At 37.1% G+C, this 15,267-nt stretch overlaps 1 pseudogene; it reads left to right on the forward strand.

Moving 5' to 3' along the window:
• Positions 1-7: 7 nt before the first annotated feature.
• LOC110441337 overlaps positions 8-15,267 on the forward strand; it is a 32,469-nt pseudogene continuing 17,209 nt past the window's right edge.

Consider the following 15,267-nt stretch of genomic DNA (forward strand, 5'->3'; position numbering starts at 1 on the left):
TGTAACAGGGTGTACTCATTGCACTAAGTCACACAGTGTCCACGTGTTGTCTATCCCGTACTCGTGTCATAACCTGAACGTGGAGTGTTGTGAGAGAGTGATCTGCACGAGTATTTACATACTCACGCCACCCCGTGTGTCCTATATGTACGCGCACGTCACCACCCTGATTCACTTCACACTATGCTGCCGAGCAGGACGGACAGTGTATATCCTTCCCAGGTCCCTGGTAAGTCTCATAATATATTTTACTCATAGTGTTTATTCATGTAATGATATAACAATACCTGTGATAATATATATGTAGTCATGTCCATCGTATTCGTAAAGTGAAAGTAACTGTATATGTATATTGTAACTGAGTCTTAGTTTCGTATCTTTTTGTTAATAGGTTTCTTTGGAGAGAATAAATACAAGAGACCTTGAAAAGTCGTTAAAGTTGTTCTTACCCAGCCTTTGGGGCTAAGAGGGTTACACATGTAATTATGGCCTTACAATGATAATAGCACGGACACAGGACATATATGTAATCATGGCCTTACAATGATGATAACACGGACACAGGACATATATGTAATCATGGCCTTACAATGATGATAACACGGACACAGGACATCCATGTAATTATGGCCTTACAATGATAATAGCACGGACAGAGGTCAGACATGTAATCACCGTTTAACAGCGATGAAAACACGGACATCGGACATACATAATATAACTTTTATACTGTGTTTTATTATTATTTTGTACACAAACTTGTATTGACGCATATTCTATTTGTCAGCAGTGTTTTGAAATCCGAACGTTAAGGTTCGATCGTCTGCTGTCAAGAGTTTTAATTATTTTGTTTACCCGTGATTTCATCGTTAGAAAGCATTGCCTATATACAATGTAAATTGGAGGAAATGATAATTTGAACATATTCTTTTGCTATTTCCATATGTAAAAAATGTGTTTCACAAATTTCTATGAACTTATTGATTAGAAATGCACGTATGATTTTGAATAAACATACCTTCGAATCTCAATGGACGTACACTTATAAACAGGATAAATAATACGTTCCAGACATGAACAGCTCCTCGTGTCGCCATGTCAGTTCAATCCACTGTGAGTTACGAGATAATTTGAACATATTCTTTTGCTATTTCCATATGTAAAAAATGTGTTTCACAAATTTCTATGAACTTATTGATTAGAAATGCACGTATGATTTTGAATAAACATACCTTCGAATCTCAATGGACGTACACTTATAAACAGGATAAATAATACGTTCCAGACATGAACAGCTCCTCGTGTCGCCATGTCAGTTCAATCCACTGTGAGTTACGAGATAATTTGAACATATTCTTTTGCTATTTCCATATGTAAAAAATGTGTTTCACAAATTTCTATGAACTTATTGATTAGAAATGCACGTATGATTTTGAATAAACATACCTTCGAATCTCAATGGACGTACACTTATAAACAGGATAAATAATACGTTCCAGACATGAACAGCTCCTCGTGTCGCCATGTCAGTTCAATCCACTGTGAGTTACGAGATAATTTGAACATATTCTTTTGCTATTTCCATATGTAAAAAATGTGTTTCACAAATTTCTATGAACTTATTGATTAGAAATGCACGTATGATTTTGAATAAACATACCTTCGAATCTCAATGGACGTACACTTATAAACAGGATAAATAATACGTTCCAGACATGAACAGCTCCTCGTGTCGCCATGTCAGTTCAATCCACTGTGAGTTACGAGATAATTTGAACATATTCTTTTGCTATTTCCATATGTAAAAAATGTGTTTCACAAATTTCTATGAACTTATTGATTAGAAATGCACGTATGATTTTGAATAAACATACCTTCGAATCTCAATGGACGTACACTTATAAACAGGATAAATAATACGTTCCAGACATGAACAGCTCCTCGTGTCGCCATGTCAGTTCAATCCACTGTGAGTTACGAGATAATTTGAACATATTCTTTTGCTATTTCCATATGTAAAAAATGTGTTTCACAAATTTCTATGAACTTATTGATTAGAAATGCACGTATGATTTTGAATAAACATACCTTCGAATCTCAATGGACGTACACTTATAAACAGGATAAATAATACGTTCCAGACATGAACAGCTCCTCGTGTCGCCATGTCAGTTCAATCCACTGTGAGTTACGAGATAATTTGAACATATTCTTTTGCTATTTCCATATGTAAAAAATGTGTTTCACAAATTTCTATGAACTTATTGATTAGAAATGCACGTATGATTTTGAATAAACATACCTTCGAATCTCAATGGACGTACACTTATAAACAGGATAAATAATACGTTCCAGACATGAACAGCTCCTCGTGTCGCCATGTCAGTTCAATCCACTGTGAGTTACGAGATAATTTGAACATATTCTTTTGCTATTTCCATATGTAAAAAATGTGTTTCACAAATTTCTATGAACTTATTGATTAGAAATGCACGTATGATTTTGAATAAACATACCTTCGAATCTCAATGGACGTACACTTATAAACAGGATAAATAATACGTTCCAGACATGAACAGCTCCTCGTGTCGCCATGTCAGTTCAATCCACTGTGAGTTACGAGATAATTTGAACATATTCTTTTGCTATTTCCATATGTAAAAAATGTGTTTCACAAATTTCTATGAACTTATTGATTAGAAATGCACGTATGATTTTGAATAAACATACCTTCGAATCTCAATGGACGTACACTTATAAACAGGATAAATAATACGTTCCAGACATGAACAGCTCCTCGTGTCGCCATGTCAGTTCAATCCACTGTGAGTTACGAGATAATTTGAACATATTCTTTTGCTATTTCCATATGTAAAAAATGTGTTTCACAAATTTCTATGAACTTATTGATTAGAAATGCACGTATGATTTTGAATAAACATACCTTCGAATCTCAATGGACGTACACTTATAAACAGGATAAATAATACGTTCCAGACATGAACAGCTCCTCGTGTCGCCATGTCAGTTCAATCCACTGTGAGTTACGAGATAATTTGAACATATTCTTTTGCTATTTCCATATGTAAAAAATGTGTTTCACAAATTTCTATGAACTTATTGATTAGAAATGCACGTATGATTTTGAATAAACATACCTTCGAATCTCAATGGACGTACACTTATAAACAGGATAAATAATACGTTCCAGACATGAACAGCTCCTCGTGTCGCCATGTCAGTTCAATCCACTGTGAGTTACGAGATAATTTGAACATATTCTTTTGCTATTTCCATATGTAAAAAATGTGTTTCACAAATTTCTATGAACTTATTGATTAGAAATGCACGTATGATTTTGAATAAACATACCTTCGAATCTCAATGGACGTACACTTATAAACAGGATAAATAATACGTTCCAGACATGAACAGCTCCTCGTGTCGCCATGTCAGTTCAATCCACTGTGAGTTACGAGATAATTTGAACATATTCTTTTGCTATTTCCATATGTAAAAAATGTGTTTCACAAATTTCTATGAACTTATTGATTAGAAATGCACGTATGATTTTGAATAAACATACCTTCGAATCTCAATGGACGTACACTTATAAACAGGATAAATAATACGTTCCAGACATGAACAGCTCCTCGTGTCGCCATGTCAGTTCAATCCACTGTGAGTTACGAGATAATTTGAACATATTCTTTTGCTATTTCCATATGTAAAAAATGTGTTTCACAAATTTCTATGAACTTATTGATTAGAAATGCACGTATGATTTTGAATAAACATACCTTCGAATCTCAATGGACGTACACTTATAAACAGGATAAATAATACGTTCCAGACATGAACAGCTCCTCGTGTCGCCATGTCAGTTCAATCCACTGTGAGTTACGAGATAATTTGAACATATTCTTTTGCTATTTCCATATGTAAAAAATGTGTTTCACAAATTTCTATGAACTTATTGATTAGAAATGCACGTATGATTTTGAATAAACATACCTTCGAATCTCAATGGACGTACACTTATAAACAGGATAAATAATACGTTCCAGACATGAACAGCTCCTCGTGTCGCCATGTCAGTTCAATCCACTGTGAGTTACGAGATAATTTGAACATATTCTTTTGCTATTTCCATATGTAAAAAATGTGTTTCACAAATTTCTATGAACTTATTGATTAGAAATGCACGTATGATTTTGAATAAACATACCTTCGAATCTCAATGGACGTACACTTATAAACAGGATAAATAATACGTTCCAGACATGAACAGCTCCTCGTGTCGCCATGTCAGTTCAATCCACTGTGAGTTACGAGATAATTTGAACATATTCTTTTGCTATTTCCATATGTAAAAAATGTGTTTCACAAATTTCTATGAACTTATTGATTAGAAATGCACGTATGATTTTGAATAAACATACCTTCGAATCTCAATGGACGTACACTTATAAACAGGATAAATAATACGTTCCAGACATGAACAGCTCCTCGTGTCGCCATGTCAGTTCAATCCACTGTGAGTTACGAGATAATTTGAACATATTCTTTTGCTATTTCCATATGTAAAAAATGTGTTTCACAAATTTCTATGAACTTATTGATTAGAAATGCACGTATGATTTTGAATAAACATACCTTCGAATCTCAATGGACGTACACTTATAAACAGGATAAATAATACGTTCCAGACATGAACAGCTCCTCGTGTCGCCATGTCAGTTCAATCCACTGTGAGTTACGAGATAATTTGAACATATTCTTTTGCTATTTCCATATGTAAAAAATGTGTTTCACAAATTTCTATGAACTTATTGATTAGAAATGCACGTATGATTTTGAATAAACATACCTTCGAATCTCAATGGACGTACACTTATAAACAGGATAAATAATACGTTCCAGACATGAACAGCTCCTCGTGTCGCCATGTCAGTTCAATCCACTGTGAGTTACGAGATAATTTGAACATATTCTTTTGCTATTTCCATATGTAAAAAATGTGTTTCACAAATTTCTATGAACTTATTGATTAGAAATGCACGTATGATTTTGAATAAACATACCTTCGAATCTCAATGGACGTACACTTATAAACAGGATAAATAATACGTTCCAGACATGAACAGCTCCTCGTGTCGCCATGTCAGTTCAATCCACTGTGAGTTACGAGATAATTTGAACATATTCTTTTGCTATTTCCATATGTAAAAAATGTGTTTCACAAATTTCTATGAACTTATTGATTAGAAATGCACGTATGATTTTGAATAAACATACCTTCGAATCTCAATGGACGTACACTTATAAACAGGATAAATAATACGTTCCAGACATGAACAGCTCCTCGTGTCGCCATGTCAGTTCAATCCACTGTGAGTTACGAGATAATTTGAACATATTCTTTTGCTATTTCCATATGTAAAAAATGTGTTTCACAAATTTCTATGAACTTATTGATTAGAAATGCACGTATGATTTTGAATAAACATACCTTCGAATCTCAATGGACGTACACTTATAAACAGGATAAATAATACGTTCCAGACATGAACAGCTCCTCGTGTCGCCATGTCAGTTCAATCCACTGTGAGTTACGAGATAATTTGAACATATTCTTTTGCTATTTCCATATGTAAAAAATGTGTTTCACAAATTTCTATGAACTTATTGATTAGAAATGCACGTATGATTTTGAATAAACATACCTTCGAATCTCAATGGACGTACACTTATAAACAGGATAAATAATACGTTCCAGACATGAACAGCTCCTCGTGTCGCCATGTCAGTTCAATCCACTGTGAGTAACGTCGTAAACCTAAACCAGGAAGTATACACCGTAAACAAGATGGTAAATATAAAAACTACTCGACAGCATAACAAAAGGCTATTCCGAAATTTGAGGACATAAATATTCGACAATTTTTTCAATCACTTGCTACCACAGTCCACTGCACACATAATCTCCTTTCATGGCCAAGTAAAGGTTATTGCATGGTTTTCGAGTAACAAGGGATTTATTGTAAGTCCCGAGTGACGAGAAATCATGCAGTAACTGGCTTACTGCATGAATTGAGTAAAAATGTTCACCTGGACAATCTCTTTACCAACCCTACACTGCATATAATTTACATGTACCTGTGTGAGTGAGTACTAATCAGGACCAGGTAAGTTTGTCTTTATTCTCAATAGTCCAGTCTGAGTGTATCCTTCCTAATGAATACAAGTGCTTTTGGATTACTATCCAGCTCCAGTGTCAGGGAAGGTAAGGAGTATCTGTTCAACAATTAGAACAAAATACGGGAAACAATGTTGAATTTCTGACTACATTTTCAGTTGAATTTTCAAGATGTGGCAAAGGTACAGGATAGTGAAACCATTTTCATACATACAATGTAAGGGTTTAACAATCCCCAAGGAATTCTAGTTCTTTCAATGAATGGTATATTTGAATGCGCAATCTTGTATAAAGAAACGGCTCCTAATGATTATAAACTTTTCCAGGAAATTCTTATCCTCTCACGTGATAAGGAAATCAATAACGCTCCCAACATCCATGTAAATATAGCTTTACAGTGATGATAACACGGACACCGGACAAACATGTCAGACCGCCTTACACTGATGATAACACGGACACAGGACATCCATGTAATTATAGCTTTACAGTGATTATAGCACGGACACTGGAAATGCATGTCAGACCGCCTCACACTGATGATAACACGGACACAGGACACCCATGTAATAGTAGCTTTACAGTGATTATAGCACGAACACCGGACATACATGTCAGACCGCCTTACACTGATAATAACACAGGACATCCATGTAATTATAGCTTATAGCTTTACAGTGATTATAGCACAGACACCGGACATACATGTAATTATTGTCTTACAGTGATGATAACACGGACACAGGACATCCATGTAATTATAGCTTTACAGTGATGATAACACGTACACCGGACATACATGTCAGACCGCCTTACACTGATAATAACACAGGACATCCATGTAATTATATCTTATAGCTTTACAGTGATTATAGCACAGACACCGGACATACATGTAATTATTGTCTTACAGTGATGATAACACGGACACAGGACATCCATGTAATTATAGCTTTACAGCGATTATAGCACGGACACCGGACATACATGTCAGACCGCCTTACACTGATAATAACACAGGACATCCATGTAATTATAGCTTATAGCTTTACAGTGATTATAGCCCAGACACCGGACATACATGTAATTATTGTCTTACAGTGATGATAACCCGGACACAGGACATCCATGTAATTATAGCTTTACAGCGATTATAGCACGGACACCGGACATACATGTCAGACCACCTTACACTGATGATAACACGGACACAGGACATCCATGTAATTATAGCTTTACAGTGATTAAAGCACGGACATCGGACATACATGTCAGACCGCCTTACACTGATGATAACGCGGACACATGACATCCATGTAATTATAGCTTTACAGTGATTATAGCACGGACACCGGACATACATGTCAGACCACCTTACAGTGATGAAAACATCAAGACAATGTTGAAGAAAAAATGATCCATGTATTATACTAATCAAAGTTTGTACACAACAGATTGCACTTATAAGTTATATAGAATTATGTTTGTGTATAAATGTTCACTAAATTTGAATATTCATTTTTACACTGCACTTCTATAGTTATAAACCCTCACACCTCCTTACAGGACAGCAATCTCTGTTTACTCAGAGAAAATGACACAACAAGGTATTGGCGGAACATGGCTCATCTCTTGGATGGCCGAAAGTTTATTTAACATATTTTAGGATTAAAATATTTTCAGATATCATTTTTTATGAGTAAAGTTGCGGCCTATAAATTAAGCGCCACAAGACATCATAAAATTGAAACCACATAGAAACATCTTAACATATATAATCTGAAAAGGGGGTGCGGTGGGAGGGTTAGAAAACTTTTGCCGTATAAAAGGTCAAATTACTTGTATCTTTTGTTTATCGTTCAGAAAATCAAAGATGGCGTGCGGTTGCAAATTTTTCTGTCCCCCTGTGGGGTTCACCTGCATAAACAGGGGTCAGCTATCACGTGGTTTAGACTTGACCTATAAAATTGTATACCAAAATTAAACACCGGGAAATTCAAATAATATATTGCACATGAATATATACGTTTGTGAAAAAAGATGTCTATTGCTAGACTTTTATTTTTAAAACAGATGCATTTTATTCTAGCAGCTAGATTGATGCAGAGGATGCTGCTGCCTCTGGTATTGCTGCAACGTCCTCTGCATCATCGGCAAACATCTGACCAGGAGGCTGTCCTGCAACCATGCTGATAGTTGCACTGCTGTTATCAACTGGACTGAGGTCACAATTAAATGCTTCCGGGTACTGATTCCGGGTTCAGTACCCACGAATGAAGTCCCTTAGAAATATAGGTACTTTAGTAAAAACTATACTATGCCTCTTAGAACTTGGTGTTTGTGTAAAAGTTTGGTGTTAAAATACTGTGGAGATATCAATCTAACAATTTCTGTGTCAAATTTTTATATTGTGCATTAATTTTTTGTGCAGGGTGCTGTGTGAAAAGTCCTGTGTTTACCTCTACCCCTGACCCGGAAGTTTATTTTTGACATTGGTGACACCTGCAGACGATTATCTCAAGAAAAAGGCCAACATGCTATGTTGAAATTTTGATATTTTACTCCCAAGATGTTGCTCTTGACCAGGTTAGATGGAAAGTTGGCTATCGGATATTGGGAATTTGTTATGAAATTAAATGTTACAATGAAACATATAGTAAAATTAATTGTGGTCTTAGTCCTATATGACTGGTCTAAAAATGCATGTTTTTATTTCTCAGATCCGTATTTTTTGACCGATTTCGATAAAATTTGGCATGATTATTCTATACTGCATCCTTGATTTTTTGAATCAAATAGTTTTTATAAAAAAGTTAAATTTGATTAAAAATTAAAGTTTAAATTCATTTTAATTTTAATTTTTTAATTATTTTTTTAATGGCAGAGTGTTTAAATATAGACACTTAAATTTGCATATTATGTGGTTTTATGTATTCCTACACCTGATTTTTAAAAGTAAAAATGGAGGAATTCTTTGAATTGTATCAATACAGAATATTAGAAAATTCAGTTATCAGTGCAGAAAATGGAACATGTAGAATCTGGCAGGGACCATTAACAAAGAATGGAAAATATGGACTGATTAGTTTCCGAGATCCCAGGGATTTGAAATGGAAAAAAAAACATGCTCATAGACTGTCATTTATGGTTTTTGAAAAAAAAATAGATATTAGAAGTGATATGGATTGCTCGCATTTGTGCCACAATAGTTTGTGTGTAAATGTAAATCACATTAGTTTAGAGCATCATTTCATTAATAATAACAGACAATATTGCTTAAATTCAAATTTATGCTATGGTCATGTAGGTTTTAGAAATTGTATGTTGGAATTGAAAGTGGCTTGATTGAAAAAACAACAAACAACTATTTTTGAGGGTATTAGCTATTGTATACACAGATACAACATTGTCCGACTACCACCACGTGGAGGTTCCCTCTTTAGGTAGTCATATATATGTAACTTTTATTTCATTTGTTACATATTTCTTGAATTTGGAATTTTGTCTTTGATTTCAAAAAAGTCCTCAAATTAAATGTCATTTTTCTCTCAATACAGGTGGTCCTGAGGTTGATTGTCTCCCCTGGTTCGATGCAGTGTTGGATCAAGTTGACCTTTCCTGTAGTCGGACTTCCTGGCAGACTTTGACCTGTTTGCATGCTCCCTGTGCTGTTCCACCAACAACTCAAGATTTCTCTTCTTGACATCGGGTTTGTACTGACGCTGGCGCTGGTACATTTCCTCGGAGCTTATTTGGTCCAGCTGATGTCGAACCTCCTTACTCAGAGTTCCACCAAGATGATCTACTTTCTGCTGAGTGGCCTTGCCTGCGGTATTATTTATGGTTAGAATTGTGTTGTCCAACCGTCCCTCAGCATTTCTTCCGAAATTCTGGTACTTTGGCAAGGAAACATTCAGCGTCCGATGACATCCCTCATTCTTTTGGGTAGATGTACTGAGTCGCATTGATTGGACCGTCTCGGTGCTGAGTTTCATCTTCAGGAGTTCCAGCACTAACATCTCATCATCTGATGTCATCTGCAGGCCGTGAATTTTGTTGGCACTTAGGAACATTGAGCGTGTCCACCAGTTATTACTGTCACCCCCAGAGCACACGACAGAATGCTGTTTGCATTTGGAGCAGTCACCGGAGTAGCACGCAACAGTCGCATCAAGCACAGCGGGTAAACGTTTTGTTATAATGTCCATGTTTCCATTGTGAAGTTTCATCAGGTCCTTGAAGATCAGACTGCTCCGGGCTTTCAGGTCCTGAGAAAATATTTTCTGGGAATGCGCTCTCATCAGTCTGGTTCGGCCAGGAAACATGGACTCACTGAACTTGGCACTGTTAGACTTTCGGAACTGTGCCTTGCCTAAATGTGTAGGGTCGGCCAGTCTCTCCACCTTCCACATGGGATCTAGCGCTTGCATGGCCTCCTCAATGCCTTTGGCTCCAGTACCGTCCCCGTCAGTCGTGGCGTACTTGACCAAAATACCTTGACTGGTCAGCTGATCTCCGATGTTTTTTCCCATGGCATGCTCTGACAGGCCGTCGTATCGGTCAGTGTTGGCTGTGCAGTCAGGGTGGCCGCCAGGACAGTTGACGTCATATCCTTTTCCCCTCAGCCAAGCACCAGTCCAGCACAGCTTGTTCTGAAGTGTGCGTGCTACTATCCACTTCTTAGGAGTTGATGTCTCAATGCCCAGACTCATTCCCTGTGAGGCATTCATGCCAGGTTTCTTAGCACTCCCAAATGATGTGCTGTTGTATCGCCCGTCCAGTGCTATTCCGATAGTGCTCGGATTAGCATCCCCTCTCAGGTGGTTAACTTCCACTACCTGTCTGGTCTTCTCGGCCATGTCTATTTTGTTGAGTGCTGTTATCTCCTTGGACACCAGGTTAGCTTGTCGCTGCATCCCACTTTTTGCTCCGGCAGGGATGTTGAGGTGTCCGAGAAGCAGTCTGGCTCCTTTGGTGCTGACAGACTGGCCACATAGTGCTGATGGTAGGTACCTGTTCACAAGTGCTGGCTTTGGTCCCGGCTTATTTGTGTCCGCTTCTCTGTAGAGCTTGTGCAGTGGAGACCGGTAGCTGCACTTAGCACACCGCACGGAACAACTCCATCCCAGGGCCCGTTTACTCTCGGTGTCAAGTTCAAACTCTGGAATTTTGCATGTCTCATGGTGTTTTTCTGCATGGAGTCTGAATACAGAATTCCACATTTTTACCATTAAGAGTACATCAATAATTCTGTTTCCCTCGATATTGTCCGGTTCAGAGTCTGAGTCTTCCTGAGGAACTGTTGATGGGCGAAGTATCCGAGCTGGACATGGTCTGTCTTCAGTGTCCGAGGCTATAAGTGATCGACCATCATGACTAGGTTTGGTCACCAGCTTGAACTCCTCTGTAGTTAGCCTTCTGGTAAATACAGTCCGGTCATTTGGGTGTCCAGCTTGATCTTCTACAGGCATAAGTGTCTGGCCCTTATTCTTGGGAATATTTCCAGGTTGAAAATGATTTTTCCTCCTCTTAGTATCTCCCTTCATAGTAGTAATAGTAGTAGTGGTGGTCAGTGGTCAGTTGTGTTGAGAATCCAAAATCAGAGTGGTGCTGACCACTTGTCTACTCATTCTTATGTAGTTTGTTTGTTATCAACTTTAAAGATGATGATTTAGAAAACAGGAGAGCCTTAACATCAAAGAGATAGGTCCCTTTCACACACACCCCCCACCCACCCCCCCTGCCTTTGGCACTGGCTATCTGTCTATATGTGTGTATGCAGGTGGCTGTGGGTGCGTCCATGCGTGCAACTTATCTTTATGATAATTGTAATTGTCTCTAGAGTATTTTGTGTAGTTATGGAGACTGAATGATGGTTTTGGCACTGTTTAAATATTCATTTAATGAAAGAGTTTAAATTTTAAAGCAAAAATTTAAATTTAAATTCTTAAAAAAAAATTAAGTTGAAGATTATAATGTAAACAACTTATTTGAGTAAGTGGAGATATTATTCTGCTTCATAAATCACTTTACAGAATTGAAATATCATATTTTTTTCAGAAGATATGATATTTTCCCTGACCCTTGTAGTTAGAAATATATGTAGAAAATGTCTGTCAAACTCAGCACAAAATCACAGTATGATAGAGTTTTTTAAATTCATCATAACTTCTGTTTTATATGTCTTAAAATTACGCGGTTTTCACCAACAAGTTCCAAATTGCTTACAGTTTCAGGAAAAATTTACTTAAAAAAATCAAAAAAAATTGAGTCCTATAATAGGACTGAGGTCACAATTAAATGCTTCCGGGTTCAGTACCCACGAATGAAGTCCCTTAGAAATATAGGTACTTTAGTAAAAACTATACTATGCCTCTTAGAACTTGGTGTTTGTGTAAAAGTTTGGTGTTAAAATACTGTGGAGATATCAATCTAACAATTTCTGTGTCAAATTTTTATATTGTGCATTAATTTTTTGTGCAGGGTGCTGTGTGAAAAGTCCTGTGTTTACCTCTACCCCTGACCCGGAAGTTTATTTTTGACATTGGTGACACCTGCAGACGATTATCTCAAGAAAAAGGCCAACATGCTATGTTGAAATTTTGATATTTTACTCCCAAGATGTTGCTCTTGACCAGGTTAGATGGAAAGTTGGCTATCGGATATTGGGAATTTGTTCTGAAATTAAATGTTACAATGAAACATATAGTAAAATTAATTGTGGTCTTAGTCCTATATGTTCAGGCACAAAGAAAGATAACTCTGTACAAGGGAGTGTAAATATGAAACATTTTTTACTCAATTTTTCTGTTTTGTTCGAGTTAGGAAGCATGCAGTAAGCCAGTTATTACATTATTTCTCGTCACTCGGGGTTAATTACACCCTCGCTTCGCTCGGGTGTAATACATCCCTTATTACTCAAAAACCATGCAATAACCTTTACATACGTTGTATTATAAATGCATTTGAATCACGTCATCTAGACCCGGTTGTTCAAGTCTGTTCATGGCTAGCTTAACCTTCCTTTTATACAACATTTGTATTTTGGTCAAAAAAGGTTAACGGATTTGAAATTATCGTCTTGAGAAAAGGAACGCGAAAGTATTTGTAATTGTTTTTTTTCAGATTGTTCTCAAAAAGCGCAGGAAGAGTATTATTTGACGTTAAGATAACCAGTCTTTATAATACCAGGTTCAGGTATATTCTTCACTGACTTGTTATTTATACTTCTTCGAGCACTGCTATATTAATAAGTCTATAGTTAAACCACGTTGGTCAGGATTTCTTTCGAAAAATTTAAATACCGTACCGAATATCAACGAACATTTAGATGTACTCCGTTACCTACTTATAGGCAATCGAAGGTGCCCGCGTGATTGATTGCTGGATGAGGTTTTTACGTCCATGTTCCGTTTCCCGGTTTATACCGGCGACAAAGTTTATGAGATTATTGGTAACGTGGTACTGTGACGTCATTGTGTAACCTTGTGGTCAATGGCTCATACACACAGTAGTGTTCAGGAGGTGCACCAGACAGTGACTGCCAGTGAAACACCGGATGTGAACCCATCATTAAATATAATTTACAATCGATAAAAGCCGTAAACAAGAGGAAGAAAACATATTATTGAGATTTTTTTATATCGTTTGTGACATTGACAATATCGAGGACTTAGTAATACGTTCCTTCCTACCAGGAAGAAATGCAGATGCAACATAGGATTAACTTAATTAAACACGATACGGTATACACCCTCACATGTTATTAATGTTACCGCGGGCTGAGTCTGTAGACCAACATAGGATTAACTTGATTAAACACGATACGGTATACTCCCTCACATGTTATTGATGTTACCGCGGGCTGAGATTGTAGACCAACATAGGATTAACTTGATTAAACACGATACGGTATAAACCCTCACCTGTCATTGATGTTAACGCGGGCTGAGACTGTAGACCAACTTGTAACGCAGATTTAGTTTGGTGTCAATACATCTTTAATAATGCAGATGCAACATAGGATTAACTTAATTAAACACGATACGGCATACACCCTCACATGTTATTAATGTTACCGCGGGCTGAGTCTGTAGACCAACATAGGATTAACTTGATTAAACACGATACGGTATAAACCCTCACCTGTCATTGATGTTAACGCGGGCTGAGACTGTAGACCAACTTGTAACGCAGATTTAGTTTGGTGTCAATACATCTTTAATAATGCAGATGCAACATAGGATTAACTTAATTAAACACGATACGGCATACACCCTCACATGTTATTAATGTTACCGCGGGCTGAGACTGTAGACCAACAAAGGATTAACTCGATTAAACACGATACGGTATACACCCTCACATGTTATTAATGTTACCGCGGGCTGAGTCTGTAGACCAACATAGGATTAACTTGATTAAACACGATACGGTATACGCCCTCACATGTTATTGATGTTACCGCGGGCTGAGATTGTAGACCAACATAGGATTAACTTGATTAAACACGATACGGTATACGCCCTCACATGTTATTGATGTTACCGCGGGCTGAGACTGTAGCCCAACATAGGATTAACTTGATTAAACACGATACGGTATACTCCCTCACATGTTATTGATGTTAACGCGGGCTGAGACGGTAGACCAACATAGGATTAACTTGATTAAACACGATACGGTATACTCCCTCACATGTTATTGATGTTAACGCGGGCTGAGAATGTAGACCAACATAGGATTAACTTAATTAAACACGATACGGTATACACCCTCACATGTTATTGATGTGAACGCGGGCTGAGACTGTAGACCAACATAGGATTACCTTTCTTAAACACGATACGGTATACACCCTCACATGTTATTAATGTTAACGCGGGCTGAGACTGTAGACCAACAAAGGATTCACTTGATTAAACACGATACGGTATACACCCTCACAGTTTATTGATGTTAACGCGGGCTGAGACTGTAGACCAACAAAGGATTAACTCGATTAAACACGATACGGTATACACCCTCACATGTTATTAATGTTACCGCGGGCTGAGTCTGTAGACCAA

The sequence above is a fragment of the Mizuhopecten yessoensis genome, unplaced genomic scaffold (assembly GCF_002113885.1).
Source record: "Mizuhopecten yessoensis strain PY_sf001 unplaced genomic scaffold, ASM211388v2 scaffold715879, whole genome shotgun sequence".
Lineage (NCBI taxonomy): Eukaryota > Metazoa > Mollusca > Bivalvia > Pectinida > Pectinidae > Mizuhopecten > Mizuhopecten yessoensis.